This window comes from Lithobates pipiens, unplaced genomic scaffold (assembly GCF_037356315.1).
Source record: "Lithobates pipiens isolate NorthernLeopardFrog02 unplaced genomic scaffold, aLitPip1_a1.2 Scaffold_16, whole genome shotgun sequence".
In the NCBI taxonomy this organism is placed as follows: domain Eukaryota; kingdom Metazoa; phylum Chordata; class Amphibia; order Anura; family Ranidae; genus Lithobates; species Lithobates pipiens.
Window position 1 is genome coordinate 237,696,501 of NW_027507748.1, and position 16,409 is coordinate 237,712,909.

The window sequence follows — 16,409 nt, forward strand, 5'->3', positions numbered from 1 at the left end:
CTTTAGGAATGCTCTCTTCCTGCACCCAACACCCCCCCCCCCCCCCCCCCAACAGTGGTCATCAACCCTGTCCTCAGGGCCCACTAACAGGCCAGGTTTGCAGGATAACTGAAATGCATCACAGGTCATAGCATTTGCTTCTCAGTGATTGTAGCATTTTAGTCTGCATTTCCCCAAGGTAATTCATAAAACCTGGCCTGTTAGTGGGCCCTGAAGACAGGGTTGATGACCACTGGGCTACAGGACTTCTGTTTCTTGGTAGTGCAACAGGGTATCTTGGGGAACAACTAGAGCAAGCTCTAACGTGAAAAGATGTGTTGTATAACTGACGGTATGTAATTTTATAATGTGTATGTATGTGTAGAGGTGGCTCCTGAAGAGCACGCGCTATGCGTTTTTCCGAATTTAAAGTTTTGCCTAAACTGCAGTTTGGTTTGGGTACAGTTGTCTAAATTGGACTTCAGCATCAGTCTGACTCAACCGTGAGATGTTCAGCCTGGCCACAGGGGGCACTGTCTCTTTTGGCAGGCATGGAACTATGGTCTGATTAGGTGCTTGAGTTACTCTTTCGGAGCCCGCCCATTGGGAGTGGCGCTCTCGCTGTGCTTTCTGGGAGAGTGTATTTAAGATGCGGACATCACGTGGTTCTGGGTTCTGGTCCAGAATGATGTACTGGCTTCATGATCCTGGTCCTCCCGACCAGCCCCCAGGAAGGCTACGGCCTGGGGTGCGGATCCACCCGATTTTGATGTCTCGGGGCTGGCTAGCCTGAGGCAAGGAAACTAAAAGAAGGATTCTGAGGTGGTTGGGTGCCGTCTCCGGTTCGGGACAGACCCAGTGACTTCAAGCATTCCAGGGGAGGACTCTTCAGAAGAAGACCACGTACGGGTTGGTTTCTTAGTAAGATCCTAAGAAGGGCTGAAGTAACCAAGAGAATCTGGTCTTGTAGATATCGCCAAGCTGGCTGAAAGATCCAGGTATCCTACACTGTTTTCAAGCTTAGTTTCCCTACGTGTTCTACAACAACGTCTGTTGCAGAGACTTGTTCTTGAGTGGGCACCTTGTTGGCTGCTAGGCCTTGTGAGAGAGGTACTATCCAACCTGAGTGATCATCCAGTTGCGAATGGCTATTCTCTGGATGCAGTCAAAGCAAGCAAGTTCTTCAACAATTTGACTTTGACACTAAGAGTAACTGAACTTCCTTTCCAACCCTCTGATCCCAATTTAAGAAACTGTTTATTGTCTACATTTTGCAAATAAAATCCATTCAAGTGGATCTGTTGTCGGTCTCTCAAGTTACTGGGTCATCTACCATGGGAACCCCTAGACGAACAACGAGAAGGTAACGGTAAGCCCAAATCTAACCAGCAGCTCCTTTTGGGGGTTAGTGCTACATATATATTGTAAACAGCTTTTATTGGATCTTAGATATGTGACATTATATTGTAAACATAACCCTTATGGACTTTCACTGTACCATCTAGTAAACCTTTAGGGCCGGTTCACACTGCGGGCGATGCGAGGCGACACGACTCGCCTCGCCGCAGTGTGACAAGTCGCCCCCGTTCTGTACAATGGAACCGTTCTGAGAGGAGCGACTCGAGTCGCTCCGACTCAGAAAAAAGGTTCCTGTACTACTTCTGGGCGACTTGCATTGACTTCTATACAGAAGTCATCTGCAAGTTGCCGCTGAGGTCGCGGCGAGGCAAGTCGGTGTCGCCTCGCCTCGCCTGCAGTGTGAACCGGCCCTTACAGAGATATTAAGAAAAAAACAAAACAAAAAAAAAACAAAGTTTGAGCATAAGAGAGGATACATAATCAAGTACCAAGTGAAACAGGCACTAAACCGAAAGGATGACACTTTTGACATTACTTTGCAGTATGTACGTTTAGGGATGTGTGCATCCAGGAATGAATGCCTATAAAGCAAACAGTCTGTGTTCCAGGCACCCAGCCCCATCTAGCCATAGCAGTTGTCAGACTCTCAGGCTGGGTTCACACCTGCGATGGATTCTCTGTCTCTGCACCACTATTACCCTATTATATTTATCTTTTTAATTACATGATTATATACAGTACAGTCAGTTAACAAATAAGTGCTTTGTTCCCTTATTTGTTTAATTACATGATCGCAAAAGAGAAAAAAAGTTAGACTTTTTTTTTTTTTTTTTTAAGAAGAGGGGCAAGGGTTTTGTAGTCAATGGTAAGGACCAGTTAATTTTAATGGTATGAAGACCATACACTCTGCCTGGGGACAGGGAGGTTCACTTCTTTGAAACCCTCCTGCTGTGCTGAAGGCACACTGGCTGTAGTGCAAGCCAGAAGTTCCAATGCATACGGTGTAAGCTGCTGCCATAGGTCTAGCCTGGACACCCAATAGTCCAAGGGTCCCTTGCTTCTGAAAGTGCAGCATAATCCCTGGACCCAATGTAGTCAGCAATTGTGTGGTTCAGGTGCTGTCTGTGACTGCCATTTGCAGCTGGCCGGGCTGCTGTGGTTAAAAAACGAAAATTGACAAGCAGAATTGAGACAGCCACGGCTGCTTTTCATTTGAGGGATCTGAGGATCAGAAGCACAATGGTTATCAGAAGATATCCTACAACCATGAGAAAAGAACTACACCCACAACTGTCAGCATACACTGAACAGCGGCTTCAGTAGCTGTTTGAGAATTTTTTTTTTTTTTTTCAACATGTCCTTTTGACAGAAGTCAATCAAGCGATCGACTTCTGTCAAGTGAGGAATGCCACACACTGATCATGATCGTTTAAAGCATGATAAATAGCATAGTGCTTGTGCTGTCCTTCTTCTTCTTCTTTTTTCTTTTTTCTTCTTTTTTCTTTTTTCTTTTTTCTTTTTTCTTTTTTCTTTTTTCTTTTTTCTTTTTTCTTTTTTCTTTTTTCTTTTTTCTTTTTTCTTTTTTCTTTTTTCTTTTTTCTTTTTTCTTTTTTCTTTTTTCTTTTTTCTTTTTTCTTTTTTCTTTTTTCTTTTTCTTTTTTCTTCCCTCTCTATGTTCCAAAAACCTGTTTGATCCTGCCAATTTCTGTGTCCCCTCTCTGTGCTGACCACGGTAATCATGGCTGCTGTTCTGTTTACCGTGGTCAGCTTACATGCCTCATCCCATCATTCCGCTGTCTCTCCTCTTTCCCCATCCCTCTGTAGCACTGACCCCCCCCCCCCCCCCCCCCAAAGGAGCGGCTGATTTAATTGTGTTTACCGTTACCTTCTTGACCTCGTGTATGTCTAGGGGTTTCCCGAGGTAGATGGCCCAAAAACTGCAGAGATTGACGCCAGATCCGCTTAAGGGATTTTTATTTGCAAAGAATAATAAACAGTCTCTCAAAGTAGGGTTAGAGGGTTTAGGTAGGAAAGTCCAGATACTCTTGAACTAAATCAAACGGACAAAGGAGTCTCTTACATTAGGAAATCCAGAGAAAAGCCATTTACAGCTGGATCCTCACCCTTATCGGATAGTCCTTCTATCACCAGGCCTAGCAGCCAACAGGGTGTTTAACCCTTTCATGACTAAGCCTATTTTTGGAATTTGGTGTTTACAAGTTAAAATCCATATTTTTTGCTAGAAAATTACTTGGAACCCCCAAACATTATATATTTTTTTTTTAGCAGAGGCTCTAGAGAATAAAACGGCGATTGTTGCAATATTTTATGTCACACGGTATTTGCGCAGTGGTGTTTTAAACGCAACTTTTTGGGAAAAGGGACACTTTTTCATGAATAAAAAAAAAAAAAAAAAACAGTAAAATTAGCCCAATTTTTTTGCGTAATGTGAAAGATAATGTTACGCCGAGTAAATAGATACCAAACATGTCACACTTTATAATTGCGCGCACTTGTAGATTGACGACAAAGTACGGTACCTAAAAATCTCAATAGGCGACGCTTTAAAAAAATTTTACGGTTACCAGGTTAGCGTTACAGAGGAGGTCTACTGCTAGAATTATTGCTCTCGCTCTGACGATCGCGGCGATACCTTACATGTGTGATTTGAACACCGTTTACATACGCGGGCGCGACTTCCGTATGCGTTTTCTTTGCTTCGCGAGCTCGCGGGGACGGCGGGCGCTTTGAAAATTTTTTATTTATTTTTTTATTTATTTTAAAACGACTAAATTGTTTTAAAAAAAAAAAAATTTGATCACTTTTATTGCTGTCACAAGGAATGTAAACATCCCTTGTGACAGTAATAGGTGGTGACAGGTACTCTTTATGGAGGGATCGGGGGTCTAAAAGACCCCCCACCCCTCCTTTACACTTCAATGTATTCAGATCGCCGAAAACGGCGATTCTGAATACCGGATATTTTATTAAAACCAGCGCCATTGGCAGCCGAGTAAACGGGAAGTGACGTCATGACGTCGCTTCCGTGTTTACGATGAGGAGACTGGAACGAAGCCGATTACGGCTTCGTTCCAGTTCCTCCGCAGCAGCCGGAGGCGTCGGACCACTGATCGGTGCTCCCGATCGAGCGGGAGCACCGGTAACAGCGGCGAGAGGCGCGGGAGGGGGGGATGTCCCCTCCCGCTCCTCCGGCATAACAGCCGAGCGGCTTTTAGCCGCATCGGTTGTTATGGCTGGAAAGCCAATCGCCCGCTGAACAAAACGGCACCGGGATGATGCCTGCAGGTGCGGGCATCATCCCGGTATACCCCCCGGAAGCCGAGTACGCAGATCTGCGTACGCTCGGCGGGAAGGGGTTAAATCAGTCTCTGCCACAGACTTGTAGAACACTTGAATAAAACTGAAAGATGTAGACAACTCAGAGAACCCTCGTACGGTACCAGTATCTTGCAGCCAGTCCTGCGATACCATACGAGACCAGATTCGCTTGGGGTCTTTCAACTTAGCCTCCAGGCTCCTGCTGAAAAGCCAACCTTTGCGTGGCCTTCTCCCGAAGAGCCCTCCCCTGGATGCTTCTACAGTTGCTGGGCCTCTCCACAAACCGAGACGGCATCGGACCACCTTTGAATCCTTCTTTCAGTTACGGGCCAGCCAGCCTCGAGACTTGGAGTCGGCTGGATCCACACCCCAGACCATGAGAGCCCTGGTGGCTGGTCAGGAGGACTAGGACCAAACGGTCAGAAAGCACTTCTGGACCGGAACCCTGAAGTACGTGACGTTAGCACCTTAAGTACCCTCTCCTAGAAGAGTGACACTCCCACTGGGCTGGTTCTGAGAGAGAACTGACACTTAATGCTCCCAACTGGACTGCGTTCTAGCACCTGCCAGGGATGATGGCGCCACCTATGATCAAGCAGAATGCAATCCAGTCAGACTGGTACTGAGGCCAAAATTTAGAGTAATTAAACCCAAAACCAAACTGTGGTTCCAGGAAGATTAACCACTTGCCGACCGCCGCACGACGATGTACGTCCTATTTTTGAAGAGGGATATCTCGGTAACTGCAGCAGCTGCTGCCACAACCGAGATATCCATCTCTTCAGGCGGCGGTCGGCTGTACGATAACGGTGGTCTCCGCGGTGGATTCGCCGCGAGATCACAGCTATCGGCGGCGGGAGAGGTGCCACCCCCCCCCTCCCGCCGCCCTCCCGCACCTTCCGCCGCTTACCGGAGCCGTCGGTAGCGGCGGAGGCGATCGGGTCCTTCCATCTGCTGGGCATAGAGACAAGTGAGGCTAAGATGGCCCCCACTCGTCTCTATACCATAGGAGGGCGGAAGCGACGTCAAAACGTCACTTCCGCCCATACCTCTTAAAGGTATATATTTTTTTTTTTTAAATGTCAGTTTTTATTTTTTTTTTTTATTTTTTTTGCATTTTAGCCCAAATATGAGATCTGAGGACTTTTTGACCCCAGATCTCATATTTAAGAGGACCTGTCATGCTTTTTTCTATTACAAGGGATGTTTACATTCCTTGTAATAGGAATAAAAGTGATCCATTTTATTTATTTTTTTAAAACAGTGTAAAAATAAATAAAATCAATTAAAATAAATAATAAAAATTTTTTTTTTTTTTTTTTTTTTTTTTTTTTTTAAAAACACCCCGTTATGAAGAGCTTGCGCACAGAAGTGAGCGCATACGTGAGTAGCGCCCGCATATGAAAACGGTGGTCAAACCACACATGTGAGGTATCGCCGCGATCGGTAGAGCGAGAGCAATAATTCTAGCCCTAGACCTCCTCTGTAACTCAAAAAATGCAACCTGTAGAATTTTTTAAATGTCGCTTATGGAGATTTTTGAGGCTAAAAGTTTGACGCCATTCCACGAGCGGGCGCAATTTTGAAGCGTGACATGTTGGGTATCAATTTACTCGGCATACCATTATCTTTCACAGTATAAAAAAAATTGGGCTAATTTTACTGTTGTCTTTTTTTTTTATTCAAAAAAGTGAATTTTTTCCAAAAAAAGTGCGCTTGTAAGACCGCTGCGCAAATACGGTGTGGAAAAAAAGTATTTCAATGACCGCCATTTTATTCTCTAGGGTGTTAGAAAAAAAACAATATAAAATGTTTGGGGGTTCTAAGTAATTTTCTAGCAAAAAAAAGTTTTAAACATGGAAACACCAAGTCTGAAAAAGAGGCCTGGTCCTTAAGTGGTTAAATGCCAAGATGCACATAGTGCGTACTCTTCAGGAGCCGCCGCTACACCTCCTTGCCTGTCTGTTCCCCATCTCCCACCGCCCCTCCAGCTGCTATAGCTGTTAAAATTAGTACTGACAAATGCTGTAATCCCCTCTTACATTTTATAATCAAATGTGTGTGTGTGGGGGGGGGGGGGTTATGGTTCAGCAACATACCTGATTTACAGTGCCACGGGACGGTCACGCTGCTCTCCCCCTGTCCTCCCAGCTGATGTCAGTGGGGAAACACAGCTGGTCACAATCCCCTGTCAGGCGAATTTGATTTGAAACAATTCGGTTTGAACCCAGCCTCGTAGAGCTTGACAGGCTGCTGGCAAGAAAGCTGTATGGTAATTTGGTGTAAGAGCAGGTAAGTATAACGTGTTTACTATTTTAGAACAAAAAAATGCCTTCACAACTGCTTGAAGTTGTAGTGAGTGGGTGAGCTGTGTCATACAGTGGCAGTCATAACAGCAGGGTATTTTTATGTCATATGCTGTTTAAACCGGTGTGGGTGTTGGCACCATAAGATGTGCATGTAAATTTAAGGCATACCGTTTTAATTATAGAACACTATAGGGAGCCTTGTTTGTGTTGTCTTGCGATAATGACGGGTGAAAAAGTGCGTACTCAATGGAGGAGATGATTTATTGAGAAAAGGTGTTTTGGGCCTGAATACCAAGTAAGGTCATTCACCTCTGGTGAGTTTGTTTGAGAAACACGGGTGTGGGGCATAGCATTACCTTTTTTGAAGTGTTTATGCATGAAGAAAATTCAAACACAAAGAAGATAATATTTCTTGTGAAGGAAACTTTATTTGGAGTATTCTGGGGTGTTCCAGCGGAATTTATTAAATTTTTTTTTTCAAAGTCAGCAGCTACAAACACTGTAGCTGCTGATCTTTTAATAAGTACACTTATCTGTCCAGGGCACCTGCAATGTCGGGGGGGGGGGAAGCGCCCCGCAGGCCGATGCGTTTATATATACTGGGCCTTTTTTAATATATATATATATATATATATATTTTTTTTTTTTTTCCCAAAAAATTGTGCTGGTAAGACCGCTGTTCAAATGCGGTGTGACAAAAAAATATTGCAATGACTGCCATTTTATTCTCTAAGGTGTTAAAAAATATATATATATATATATATATATATATATATATATATATATATATATATATATATATATATATATATTTTTTTTTTAACACCTTAGAGAATAAAATGGCAGTCATTGCAATATTTTTTTGTCACACCGCATTTGAACAGCGGTCTTACCAGCACAATTTTTTGGGAAAAAAAAAATATATATATATATATTCCAATGACCACCAGACAACAGCCTTTTTTTCAAAGCATAGTAGCCACCCAGGCCTGTTTTAACGGCAGGGCAAAAGGGGCAGCTGCCCTGGGCCCTGTCATTGTTGTGGGGCCCAAAGCAGCTGCCTCATACTTGCCAGCTATCCTGGTTTAAATTCCCCCGTCCCTTGAGGTTTTAGTCCTGTGTTGTGTCCCAATATCTCAGTGTGAAGTGCTGTTAATAATATTGCCCAGCTCTGGCCTATTGTTGTGTACAGATGACTCACCTGCAGACTCTGTGTTTACATGTAAATTACTGGCATTCATATGTAAATAGTGGTCGGCGGCATTCATATGTATATCATGCCCCCCCTGAGGTCATACCCACAGTAATCTCTAGCAACCAATCAACAAGCAGAAATCATGTGCTGTAACCTCTAGTAACTAATCAGTGAGCCGTAATGTGTGCTGTAACCTCTAGCAACCAGTCAGTGAGCGGTAATGATACACTGTAACCTCTGGCAACCAATCGCAATAACTGCCTGATCTGATTCTGTAACTGATTTTGAGTCCATCTGCTATTTATTGTATGTCTCAGAGCAAATGGAGAGCAAAACTGCATGGGAATATTAAAGATGCCACCTTTTTAGTACTTTCAGTTTTTCCTCAAACCCAAACTGTATTTTGATATAGAACATGCCGGGTGCTAGAGAGGTGTGCCCACATATTAACATTTTAATTAGCACATGGCAGTACACGCGCCACTTTTTTTTTTTTTTTTTTTTTTTTTTTTCTCTCCCCTCTCCTTTTTATCTCTTGCTCTCATGTTAAGAACATTTGCTGCATGTATCACTTTTTGGAACTTCAAATTCCATCCATATTACAAGTCATGAGCTTTACTAGGTGACCATCCTTGTGCAAAGCCTGCCAAAGGCAAGAAGTTGCAAAATACCTTATGCCAGGGATATGCAATTAGCAGACCTCCAGCTGTTGCAAAACTACAAGTCCCATCATGCCTCTGCCTCTAGGTGTCCTGCTTGTGGCTGTCAGAGTCTTGCTATGCCTCATGGGACTTGTAGTTCTGCAACAGCTAGAGGTCCGCTAATTGCATATCCCTGTCTTATGCCCTGCCTCTGAGTGACAGTGATTTTGCTTTTAATACAATTTTATAGTATGTATGTGTTGTTCTCTCTGCTTTTGGGTCCTCAGATCTCTTGCCATATTGTGCATTATGGAAAACTTGCCCCATAGCATGCCTACCTGCAATGAATGGGAGCCAACTAATCATGTAACACCCTATAAAAGAATGTGTGGGCCTTCATGGTAGGCTTTAAAAAAAAAAAAAAAAAATCATGAAAGTTGGACATTTTTAAAAAGCTGATTAATCTCCGCTTTGCGTGGAGCCCCTAGCCGCCACTCGTGGAAACCCGGACATAAAGGGCATATTGGTCAGAGAAAGGGAGTTCAAAATTTCACTATTTGCTGATAATATTATCCTTACGCTGACCCAACCTAGAGCTTCCTTCCGAACCTCCATGCGGAATGTTATCACTATGGAGCTCTTTCTGGATACAAAGTAAACACATCTAAATCTGAGGCCCTTCCAGTTAACATTCCTAACGTAGAGACGGCCCACCTGAGGGCCAACTTCCCTACAGCTGGAAACTCACGACCTTGAAGTAACTGGGGATCTATATCGCTCCAAAATTTGCTACCCTGTACCAGGAAAATGTTCCTCCCCCTTATCGCTCCATCAGACTCCTACTGCAGTGGATAAAAACGCCCCATTTCCCTACTGGGGCAGATTGCCTCCATAAAGATGACAGTCCTGCCAAAACTATTGTACCTGTTCCAAACCCTGCCAATTCCTATACCCTATGGTCACCTGAGAAAGTTTCAGACTGACTTGCTCCAATATACTTGGAATTACAAAAGGCACAGAATCCTTTGTTTGGTACTAATGGTGGCACACTCAGATAGGGGCCTGGCTTACCCTAACCTTATTAAATATTACCAGGTGGCCCAGCTGCGGGCAATAGCCTCTTGGTTTACTCAGCGTTCCAATAACTGATACACCAGCATAAGTTGTCCTCTGACAGTTTGCTCCTGACCTCATTTGTCTGCAATCCCAAGGTGCCAGATAGCCTAACCCATCGAATGTCCTTGCTGTGGACCACGCGGAATCTTTTCCACTTTGGGAACCTAGTGGATCCTCAGTCTCGCAAATTTCTACCTTTTTTTTTTTTTTTTTTTTTTTTTTTTGCTGAACTACAGGCCAAATTTGATCTGCGACGCCAGGAGTTTTATGGGTATCTCCAAATCCGTCCATAATCCCCCGATTAGTGCACCAAACCTGCAATTCTCCCCCCCAACCCCCTTTGAAAACCTAGTACTGGTGGGTTCTGCCCAGAAGGGCTTAATATACCACAAAATACTGAACGCATATCCCTCGGAAACTATGGGCAAATGCACCTATATGATTAGATGGGAAAAGGCTCTTGGCGTGGAGATCCCTATGGAACGATGGCGGGTGATCTGGTCCCAGGCAGCAAAAAGCTCGCTCTGTACATTTGACAAGGGAAAATACATAAACAATCCTTCACTTCTGGTACATGACCCCAGATGTACTCCATGCCATTTACCCTACTAGTTCCAATTGCTGCTGGCGCTGCCTGGGGGAAAGGGGTACCCTCTTTTTGAAACCTATTGGAGCTGCCCACTGATCGCTCCTTTTTTGGACCTTAGACCAGCAGTTGCTGGCCCGCCCCCTCAAAGGGCCGATCCCTATCGCTCCGAAATTCTTCCTACTGGGTTTGTCACCACTGAAGATCCCAGTACCCTATAAGAAACTGGTACGTCATATCCTCACAGCGGCCTACTGTCTCGTGGCACTAAATTGGAAATGGTGCTCCCCCTCCCTCCCCCGAGGCACTGCATGCCAGGATTAAAATGACTGCTAAAATACAGAACAGACTAGAGGTCCATGATGAGGTCTGGGAGCTGTGGCACCTCCGGGATGATCCACTCTGAACAGGTAGATAAACCAATCTGATGATCTCTTAATCTCTCTTCCCCCCCCCCGCTCTTTCCTTTCACTATCAGTCCCCTAGTGGCTCCTATTTTCAAGTTACTTTATTTAGTTGATAACTATATCGATGCACTTACAATGTTCAACTAGCATCAGATAGGTAACCACTGCTGCCAGTTGTTGGCCGTGATTATGTAACCGTATGCGTTACTTGTGAAGACTGACTTTTTCCCGTTTTTATGTACACATGTAATGCATTATTGCATTTGTCTGTCACAGTGTATAAATAAAAACTCTTTTTTGAAGAGAGGGAAAAAAAAAAATATTAAATTACCTTTTAAAAAATTCACTACAGTGTTAGGTGTGTGTGTGTGTGTGTGTGTGTGTGTGTGTGTGTGTGTGTGTGTGTGTGTGTGTGTGTGTTTTTTTTTTTTTTTTTTTTTTTTTTCCCCATCTAACCCCTACTCCTCCCTTACTCCTTGCAACTACCCCCCTCCTAGCCCATATCCTTCCCTACTTGCCTATCCCACATCCCCCCCCCCCTGCACAATCTACCCTTGCCCTCTCCCTCCGAACATTATATAATTGCCTTTATATAGTCAAGCCAAAGACACAAAAGTAATGGAATATGCTATGATATTTTATTGTAAATGATGACAGAACTTCATCTTTTTCCATGTTTTACGCCTTGTATATGACTAGCTCTGGTTTATTTGGCAATGTTTGTTACATTTTCACTCAATAAAAACCTCTGATTGTGAAAAAAAAAAAAGATATGTGTTGGATATATGATCAACGGACCATCTAAATGCTGTTGGAATTTGAAGAATACAGATTTTATGCCACTCAAGTCAAGAAATGGTCATTGTGGCAGCTCAGACGCTTTTTGATCCATAATTTTATGTTTGTAGATTAGTTCAAATATGGTACTTAAGTTGTCATAGATGCAGTATCAGGTCGAGACTTGCCCATTTCAAAAACGTTTATCTTCCTTTTTTTTTTTTTTTTTAAGGCCCTACCTGAACCTCGCTGGACTTAAGATTGCAGGGCCTACCTGGAATGTGATAGCTTGGCTCTGTGACACTTTCCAGACCTTTTGTGTAGTGTGTAAGTTAGCCACAGAGAGTACTAGCTACATCCAGAGCTGTGGCACTGCCTCTGATGTGACCAAGTCTCTGAATACTCTTTAAGGAGAATGCCATGTGGGCAGAGCATCGTGAGCTACTATATTTATTGGAAACTTTAAGTGCCATTCTTATCCCAGTTTAAATTGGTTTCGATGGAAAAGGTTAACGCACTAAGGATTTAAGTGCTGTCACCCTTTTGCACTCTGTACCTGCCTTTCCAGCATGTGGTAGAAACTTTCTGACATTGCTCCTGTTTCCATGAGACATGCTGTTCCAGCTTGGTTAGTCCTTGCTGCTGCTTACAGTGACCTAGTCACCTCCCAGGCATTTAGACGTATCCTTCTTTCAGCAGTGGATTTGTGAGTACCCACTTTTTTTTTTATTTTTTATTTTTATCTGGTGTTTTTTGGTAAAATCAAAATGGGCAGGCGATTAGTCCTGCTGCATCAGGTCTCTCCAGCTCATGATCTGTGTTCCAGGACAGCCTGCAGTATTCCTCCTCATGGCCCTGACACTGAAAACATGTATCTTTGTCCCCTGCTTGAGTACACACACACCCCGTTGGAGTCAACCTACCCTCCATTATATGGGCAAATTACAAATGTGATTGCTGATGAGGAATGCAGAGACTCCTCCAAAATCATTGTCAGACATGCTTACAGCTGTAGTGACCTCCTGAGCCTTTTGCTGCAGAGGCTCTATCTGTCAGTCTCGCAAAGCTATAATAGAAGATTTTGTGCCTGAGGAGCTGCATGCATCTGCCATAGTTCCCAGGCTTAAAGATACCTTTTATCAGTTCTGGCTTGCAAAAGTGTGTAGCACCTTTTTGTAAGGATGAAAGAAAAGCCTATAGCTTTTAACAGTGCTGTTACTAGTCTGGGATTGGCCCAAAGACAGGTATACTCCTTACTTGGACAACTGTTCATGTAGACAGGGCTTTTTTTTCCCCAGATAATAGGTGCAGAAACTCAACCATGCCCTGCACACACCCTGGGCACCTGCATCCCCCTTCTCCCCATCCTGCACTCAGTGGGAGTCACTCAGGATTTTGGATCTGAGGGAGCCAAGTCCGGCTTCTGTGTTTACAAGTGGCAGCTTGGCTGCCACAGAGCAATAGTGGTGTGCAGGGAGCAGAGGGCCTAAGCTGGAGGTGGTGGAACTAATTTCCAGCTGAAAAAAAAGCCCTGCGTGTAGACGATTGTCAGTCTATCTCAGCCGGCAGTGCCTGGACCCAGAGGACTAGTCCCTACACTTAAAAGTCTTTAGGGAACTTTATTACAAGTAGGGGATACCCTATGTGGACCTCCTAGAGTCCTAGGTTCAATAACAAACTGGACAGATTTATCTCCGAATGCAGAGACTCTCTGGTGGAACTCTGGTGGCACTATGTTATCGGTAGAGCCTGGACCACTCCTTTCCTCCTCTGAAACGCCTTCCTCATCCACTCCACAGGATTGAGATGGAGGGTATGAATGTGGTACTCCAACCTGATCAAACTTCTGATCATCTTGATCTTCTCTTCCAATGAACAATTTACCCTACTTCATAGTTTTGCTGACTTTTTAAAGAATAAACTCTTATTAATTTTTTTGTTTGTTTGTTTTGTTACAGGAGCCCATAAAGCATTGCACCAGCGATCAGCCAATCGCTGATGCCATGCAGGTCTCCTGCAGACCTATTGGTGTATCTGCTTGCTTGTACCTTGTATGAGGAAGCTAAACCATTTTGGCAGGAAGAATCATTGAAAACTACAGAACTCTGTGTATGAATTACGCGGCCATGTGCCCAAAGCCCTGCATGGCCAAGCTGTTTTCAAAAAGTGACAGCTATTACTGCTGCCACAAGGAGAACGGGCAGACGCTGCAGCAGTGGGAACATGTTACAGGTTCCACCTGTGTGGGTGTTTTTTTTTTTTTTTTTTTTTTTTTTTTTTTTTAGGGTGGAGCATATAACCTGTTTCCAAAGGTGAACTTATCCCTTTTAACAGCATGGATGTTAAAGCCCAGGTCTTAAGAGACGGGAGTGTCTTAAATTTGAGGGACGGAGGGACCGTGCGACTCTCGGTCTGGATGGACTTCATATGAAGGCACACCTGAATGGCCGCTCTTGCGAGGGGTACAGCACGGTGGTCGTGCCCTGTTGTAAAGAGCCTCTGACGTGGCTCTTGAACCATGTGATTGGCTGTGTCCAATCACAGCCGATCACATGTAAACAAGGAAGTGCCAGTAATCGGCGCTCCTCGCCTCACACTGACCGAGCCAATCAGTGGCATCTCTTCACAGGGGACAGTAAGATCTAATCAGGGCACTGATGATCAGTGCCCTGATTACATTAGAACACCAGAAGTGCCACTAATCAGGGCCAGCAATCATTACCCAATAGTGATGCCAGTCAGTGCTGGCTTTCAGTGCCACCTGTCAGTGGTGCCCATGAGTGCAGAATATTAGTGCTCCTCATCAGTACCAACTAATCGGTGCACATCAGTGAAGGAGAAAAATTTACTTATTTACAAAATTTATTGGCAAACAGAGGTGTGTGTGTTGTTGTTGTTTTTTTTTTTTAAACTTTTTATTTTTTTTTTATTTTTTTTAATAAAAATCCCAACAGTGATTAAATACCACTAAAGAAAAGCTATATTTGTGTGAAGAAAATTATAAAACGTTCACATGGTTACAGTGTAGCATGACCGTGCAATTGTCATTCACAATGCTATAGTGCTGAAAGTGGGGGGAAAAAATGGCCTGAGTAGGAAGGGGCAAGTTGTTAAAGCTAGGAAGTCTACCCCTGTAAAGTCTGCCATATGCAATGGTAGACATTATTTGCCTGGTGCAAGCAAAGGAGCAAGAATAAGAGGGGGAGTGGTGGGGTAATAGAGATCAACTCGCAATAGTTACTCTTATTCATACCCGTTGCATCAATTATACTTACGGGGTTTATGGAGCAGCAAGGATGGAGAAATATTTCCACAAATAAATTGATGTTTCAGTAGAACCACTGTTGTTGGGAGGATCCTTACTTTCCCTTGATTGTGAAGTAAAGATCCTCCACGAGATCCAAGCAAACCATTTTAACAGTGATGGAGTTTACTGGGATGCAGGATTTAAAGCGGTTCTGCACCTTTAAAAAAAAAAAAATTAAAAGCCAGCAGCTACAAATATTGCAGCTGCTGACTTTTAATAAATGGGCACTTACCTGTCCCAGGGTCCAGCGATGTCGGCAGCAGATGACGAGCGATCGCTCGTCTCTCTGCTGTCCCCGCTGCCATCCTCTATCAGGGAATCTGGAAGTGAAGCGTTGCGGCTTCACTGCCCGGTTCCCTACTGCGCATGCACGAGTCGGGCTGCATGTCTCTGCTGGTCCCCGCTGTCTCCTGGGAACTGTGTTTCCCAGAACACAAGGGGGGGCGACATCTGCGCCGGTCTGCAGCATTCTGTCCTGGAAGTGGGTGCAGATACCTGGATTATCCAGGTAACTGCACCCCCCCCTCCCCCCTGAAAGGTGCCGATTGTGGCACCGGAGGGGGGGGGGGGGGGGGATCAGATGAGTAGAACTTCCCCTTTAGGGTGGAGAACCGCTTTAAGCCATAAAAACGTAACACTCCTTTGGAATTGGAAGCAGCAAGACAAATTCTAATAATCTTCATCTGCCTTTATATCTGGGAATTTGAAATTTATGGTCATCTCATGAGTTGGCAGTAAATTCTTATATTAGAATCTTGATTCTATACATCTTAGATGTAGCAGGAAGAATGCAGAACTTTGGTTGTTTTTACCTATTGAAGATATCACAGAATCGCAGTAATATCTAATTGGGAAGCGATCCTGAAAAATAAGCAAAATTACACTCCCACAAACCTTTTGGTATGAGAAACTTGAAAAGCTAAAAAGCCTTCCTCTATATACCTACAAGGTGTCAAATATCTTGGACATAATTATTTTAAATCTTGACTCCTTGTAAATGCCAGGACCGGTTCCTTTTTTAAGCTTAATACTTAAAATTTTTATTTATTTTTTAAACCCAGCGGGCTGAATAGGGAGGAGGAAATATGGGGGGGGGGGGGGGGGGGTAGAGACTGACAGCACAGGGGGCACCACTGTACTAAAATATGCAAAAAAAAAAAAAGTTATGGCCCTTAAGGTTCCCTTCATCAACAATCCATATTTAGGCGTGCTCATAGCTGCCAACTTTTTACCATATTTACTAAAAGTTGGAAGATGTTTTCAAAAAGTGGTGTGGGGTGTGTTTTTTAATTTATTTTTATTTTTAGTAATCTGAATATATTCTCATGTATCCAAAGACAGCTCACCAACAGTTGATCTCTGGTATAATTTGTCAAAAAGTTCTAAACTTGCAA

At 43.8% G+C, this 16,409-nt stretch overlaps 1 protein-coding gene across 3 annotated transcripts in view; it reads left to right on the plus strand.

Moving 5' to 3' along the window:
* Positions 1 to 16,409, plus strand: part of CUNH1orf116 (chromosome unknown C1orf116 homolog) — a 124,498-nt gene that overhangs the window by 17,133 nt on the left and 90,956 nt on the right. Inside the window, exon 1 of one of the 3 annotated variants that reach the window (XM_077481202.1) lies at positions 12,393 to 12,414. The exons of the other annotated variants lie outside the window; for them this stretch is intronic. The gene's annotated coding sequence lies outside the window, so the exon portion shown is untranslated. Of the gene's footprint in view, positions 1 to 12,392; positions 12,415 to 16,409 lie in introns of those variants that run through there. 3 annotated transcript variants of the gene reach the window in all.